The sequence below is a fragment of the Echinops telfairi genome, unplaced genomic scaffold (assembly GCF_000313985.2).
Source record: "Echinops telfairi isolate 266 unplaced genomic scaffold, ASM31398v2 ScPeMD7_5868;HRSCAF=6743_1, whole genome shotgun sequence".
Taxonomy (NCBI): Eukaryota; Metazoa; Chordata; class Mammalia; order Afrosoricida; family Tenrecidae; genus Echinops; species Echinops telfairi.
This window is the reverse complement of record NW_022109768.1, coordinates 5,730,626-5,736,578: the sequence shown is the minus strand read 5'-3', so window position 1 is coordinate 5,736,578 and position 5,953 is coordinate 5,730,626. Positions and strand designations below refer to the sequence as shown.

Here is a 5,953-nt window from a genome sequence, read left to right as displayed (position 1 = left end):
GTCTGGAAGGAGAGCAAGGCTCCTTGGTGCTCACAGACCACAGCTTTCTCAATCTCAAACAGGCCTGGTCGCTCACTGGCCCCACCCCCAACCAAACTCACTGCTACTGAGTCCGGATGACTCCGAGCAACCCTGGTGGGCTTCCGAGACGGTAACTGTTGAAGGAGTAGAAAGCCCAGTCTTTCTCCTGTGGTGCTGCTGGTGATTTCGAACTGCTGATCCTGTAGTGTAACCATTGGACCACCATTTGGCCTCAGTGCTGATGAACATGGAGTGTTTGTTGCATGCTTACACTGGGCCAGGAGGTGTGATCTCCACATCACATACATATGCACAGTCTTTCCTCTCAGCAGCCCTATGGCTATCCTCATTTGAGGAAGGCAGGGGGAGAGATTCACTAATTTAGCCAAGGTCATGTAGGTAAGTGAGAGCCAGGAAGCCAGACTCGCAGGCTGAGGCACTACACTCTAACCTCTTCTGAGAAGAAAGCACGTGACTTCCGCCATCGAGGCAGCACCCTGCAATACCGCCAGAGCAGCAGCGCAAGCCAAATCCTACTGTTGACAATTTAAAGTAGATCCTGCTCCTAAAATGTTTTTTCTAAATCCTCTTATTGGTGGCTCATATAGCTCTTATCACAATCCATGCATACATCCATGTGTCAAGCACATTTGTACATATGTTGCCATCATCATTTTCCAAACATTTTCTACTTGAGCCCTTGGTATTAGCTCATCCCGCCCCCCACCCCAAGAAACCGCAATAATTTATAATTATTATTTTTCATGGCTTACACTGAACGCTCTCTCCCTTCACCTACTTTCTGTTGTTTGTCCCGCTGGGATGGGGTTATATGTAGTCATTGTGATCAGTTTTCTCTTTCTCCCCCCACCTTCCCCTTCCCCTCCTGGTATCTCTATTCTCATTCTTAGTCCTAAGGGGTTTATCTGTCCTGGATTCTCTGTGCTTCCAGCTCTTATCTGTAACCGTGTACATGCTCTGGTCTAGCCAGATTTGTAAGGTAAAATTGGGATCATGAGAGTTGGCGGGGGAAGGGGGGGGTTGCGGGGAAGCATTAAAGAACTAGAGGAAAGTTGTATATTTCATCGGTGCTATTCTGTACCCTGACTGGCTCCTCCCTTCCTTGTGACCCTTCTGTAAGGGGATGTCCAATTGTCTACAGATGGGCTTTGGGTCTCCATTCCTCATTCACATTGATGTGATTTTTTGTTCTGGGTCTTTGATGCCTGATACCTGATCCCATCAACATCTCATGATCACACAAGCTGGTGTGTTTCTTCCATGTGGGCTTTGTTGCTTCTCAGCTAGATGGCCACTTATTTAGTATCTTCAAGCCTTTAAGAACCCAGACGCTATATCTTGATAGCCGGGCATGTTCTTACAGTTTCTAGCAGGGGGGTTGTCTTCAGATGTTGAGCCCCAAAAGGGTCTCCACCAGGTCTTTGTCACTCACCGAAGCCTTAGGCATGAGAAGCATATGGTGACGAGGGGACCTACAGGTTGTCTCAAGCAGCATAAGATGTTTTACTGGTAGAGTTTAGAAACTCATATCCAAGCACCCACAAAACAATTTCTCAGACAAGTGAAGGCGCTAATGTACATAAGGTACTTAATCAGACGGAGGCAGTGAGTGGTAGAAGTAGGAGTTGACGGGCACACAGTGCACAGTCTCAGCAAGGAGTGGATGACTAGCTCATGGCCAGGAAAAGAACACAGGGGGTGGGGGAGAGAAGCAGACGGTTTTATACAGAATGGCTTGGTTTAAAAATGTGCATTTGGGCTGTAACCATAGTGGCTTGAAACCGCAGTTAAATCCTGGATGTGTTGCTGTTAGTTGCCACTGAGTTGGCTCCAACTCCTAGTGGCCCCAAGTGGACAGAGGAGAATCGCTCCACGGAGTTTGCAAAGACTGCTCATTTCAGAAAATGAGCCCTGCTGGCGCAGTGCTTAGCTGGCAACCTAAAGGTATGGTTTGAACCCACCAGCGGTGCAACAGGGGAGAGATGTGGCAGTCAGATTCTGTAAAGGTTACGGCCTTAGACACCAGATGGAACTGTCCTACTCTGTCTTCTTTTAAGGTCACTCTGCATCGGGACTGACTCCGTGACAGTGGGCTGGCTCGTGCAGAAGCAGACTGCCAAGCCTGTCTTCTGAGTGTCTAGGTGAACTCGTTGTAGTTGAGTGCTTACGAATGCCCCACTCAGGGACTCCTTTCAAAGCAAACTCAATCTCAAAGACACTGCCGTGGAGTCACTTCTGACTCTCAGTGATCCTGGAAGACAGCAGAACTGCCAGTGGGATCTGAGGCTGTCAATCTTTACGGAAGCCAACGACTTCATCTTTCTCCCGAGGGGGACTGTGCACGAGACCCTTGATGGGGCACTGACTGGGAGTCCTACCTGAAAACCAGTCTTCCATTTTAAGATGTACTTAACCTAACTAAACACGCATTTCCTGAGTTCTTACGATGTCGGGTCATCATTGTATGAAAGCACACAACACATCCCCAAACCAGCAGCGCAGGTTGCTGTTCAACACGCACTACGTTGTGACTCTATCTGGATGCCCCTGTCCCTTCTTGCTCGGACTTAATGCAGGCCTCGGTCAACCATCACCCGCCCACGCCACCATCATCCTGAACGCCAGGTTTCTCCACCTCCACTCTCAGTCTTCTAGCCCCTCCTCCACCCCCACCCCCCTTCAAGAGGGACCTTTCTCAAGGTAAGTCTGTGCGCCTGATTCCCTTGCTTACTGTCCTTCTTTACCGCTCCCACTGACCGACAAAGTGAAATGCTTGGTGGGCTCTCTAGTGTCCGCTGGCACAGCTCGAGTTCCCTCTTATCCATCCAGTTCTGCCCCAGTCTTGCCTCCACAGCCCTCATGCTGCTATGTCCAGCTATACCCCGTCCGCATAGCCGCTTCTGCCTGGAATACCCTTGCGTAAAGTCTTTCCCGCTATGACCCCAGCTGAGGTGCTCCCTACTCTCTGCTCCCATGACACCCTAGTAAAGCAGACCACCAGGCTTCCGCACGTCCCCCCAGACAGACTGTACTCCTGGAGGGCGGCCATGGTGTCCTTTCCTCCACGGCCCCATTATCTGATACAACTGCAATCTGGTTACACAGAGACCAGGGTTATGAATAATTTAACACTGCCTGATCAACACCCTGAAGACCCTAAGCTATACAATAAACTCATTCCACACAGTGCAGCAGGTCGGCAGAGGAAGTCACTGTCCATCTGTAAAACAGAGCACGTTTACTTCAGAGACTTCAGCGCACCAGATGATGCACGAGCTGAGAGGGCGGAGGGCAGGGAGGCCACTTAGAAGCATCCCAGTGGCAGGAACCATCCTGCTCCAGGGTGGGAGGGGAAGGGTCAAGGGCTAGGGTCATTCAGAGGAAGCTGGGAACATGGTGGACCTGCCTCCACGATCTGCCAAAATGGACAAGCACGGCCAGAGGCAAGGTGAGGAAGAAATTTCTTAATGCTCCTTTCTCCCACCTGCAATCTTTTACTGGGTCCCCCCTTGGCTGAGCACAGGCTGAATCCAGCCCCTCCTGGGGACCCGAAACTGTGGCCTACAAAACCAGCTTACCTATGTTGAGACAGATATGGCCCATCAGGGGGGTGGGAAAGTGGGAGTCAAGGGCCTGCAGTCGTGTCCATTTCTTGGACGATTCCTTTGGATAATAAGCAGCCAATGAGTAAGCACTCTCAGGTCTGTCCAATCAACAGAACACCGAAGAGTCTGTGGGCTCCTGGTTCATATACTGCGAACTCAGAAGTATGAAATGCTGCTACTTTGGAAAGAACAGTTGTAATACCTCAACTAGGCCTGCACTATATTCTAATGACTTGTTAAGCAAATTGATAAAATAAATAAGACTGTGTAACCTCAAGTCAATAAGACATTCTCCAGGGTTTTTGCAAGTTTCTGTGAAATTCTACTAATTACAAGTAAATCTATCCACTGAAGTCAGTCTCTGGGACCTAACCTGAGAAAAACTTGGGGGTGCACTCCAGAGGAACAAAAGCGCATTTCCCAATAGTCTCTAACCCACACCGTTTTTCTCCCCACCCTACTTTACCCTCAAGTGGAGAGTCCCCACGCTCCAGGAGCCAGGGTTGGTCCAGTGGGAATCGGTGCTCCCTTAGAACTCGGCGGAGGCCCTGTGACAAGACCAGTGCACGCGCTGTTCCAGAGAGCATTCCCTCTGGGGCTTTAAAGCCAGGACCAGAGGGTGACGCCTTCTAAAAAGCTTGAGTGGCATTTACTCTGTGAATCTATAATGCTATATGTGACCATTGATTAGGAAACAACATGGCAAATGCTTTCATTTAGGAGAGTCACTAGGCTTTCTTAAGTAAAAATAAGGCAATAAAATAGGCCTTTATTCCAATGCTAACCATAAATCTGTCTCAAAGCATGGACTTCCTGTTTTTCACGCAAAGCAAAAGTTAGCCCTGTAAGGATAGTGAATTATTTAATGCAGTTTTTCTAGGCAAAGTCTCTAATGCCCACCAAAGGGCCTTTCCTGTATGGGTGTGGTAAGAAGGTGGGAGAAGATACTGTGAGGATTCACCTGTGAGTACTTGTGAACCCATGTGGGGTTTCCAGGATTCCCTGGAATACCATCTTGCTTCACAGAAAACGAGCTCTCTGAGAAGCAGGTGGAAGGATCTCATTACCAGCAAGAATCAAGAGTGGAGTATGTCCTTTGGACCCAAGATCCCTATGCAGTGAACCTCCTGGATCCAAGATGACAGTTATACCGTCAGAGGAGCCGCAGTAGAGCCAGGAGCCGGAGCACAGAACAGACCATGAAGCATGTAAAGCTGAGTGCTTTCTGCAGCAGGGGACTGGCTAGCATAGCACAGGGGTGCCTCTGGGCACTTAATTGGGAAGTTGGGGGAAACTGGGCTTGCTGACCCACGGAGGTGAACTGAGTGCCTTTGGGGTGAAGCTTACCGGAGTGAGGTACCTCTGGGCTCCTAATTCGGGGAGCTGGGTTTGCTGACCCAGGGAGCTTGAGCTGAATGCTTTCCAGTTGCGCTTTACGGCACAGGGGTATGCCCCTCCGGGCATTTATTGGCAGACCCGAACGGACTTTGTAATACATCCTGATAAATAACTGGGCATTTCTCATGGCATTCCAACGCCATGGTGGCAGAGTATCACTCTCCCATCTCTTTACCCTCTTTCACAAAGTGGGGAAAATCAAATGTACATCTGACAGAGAGCCATTCAACGCGCAACTTCCTATGCCGCCAAGGTCCACTACCCTCTCTGGGCCTCGTTTACTTATCTGTTAGAGCAGGGGTTCTCAACCTTCCTAATGCCAAGACCCTGTCACACAGCTTCTCATGTGGTGGGGACCCCCAAGCAGAAAACTGTTTTCATTGCGACTTCATCACTGCCATTTTGCTATTGTTATGAATTGGGCAACCCCTGTGAAAGGGTCATTCGACCCCCAAAGGGGTCTAAACCCACCAGTTGAGAACCACTGTGTTAGAAGAATTAGTCTGCGGGATCGTTCTGTAAATTCAGTCACTTGGCACGGGATAGGCATTTGGTAAATCCGAGCTTCATGATGAGCTCTTCTTAGGTGCCACGGAGCTGAGCCCGCCTCACTCGCCGCAACCACGTCTACAACAGATCAGAGCGCGGCCCACCCTGCTGCTCCTCACCAGGGTTACGCTGGAGCCCGCTGCCGCCGCCGCCACTAAGTCTTCCCTCTTTCCGCGGACGTTTCCGGGGTTGGTCTCTCCTGCTAACATGTCAAAGCATTCTGGCTGTACTGCTTACAAGACTGATTCACAATGAGAAATAATAAATTCTAAGTGCCCACCTCTCCTGACTTTTTCAGGAGGCAAGGGAGTCTACCGAGAAAAGTGCCAGGGACGAGGGCGGCCTCATCAGAGTGCTTC

General features: G+C 49.9%; 1 protein-coding gene across 1 annotated transcript in view; it reads right to left on the bottom strand.

Moving 5' to 3' along the window:
• GATB (glutamyl-tRNA amidotransferase subunit B) overlaps positions 1-5,953 on the bottom strand; it is an 87,444-nt gene that overhangs the window by 49,452 nt on the left and 32,039 nt on the right. The window lies entirely within an intron of this gene.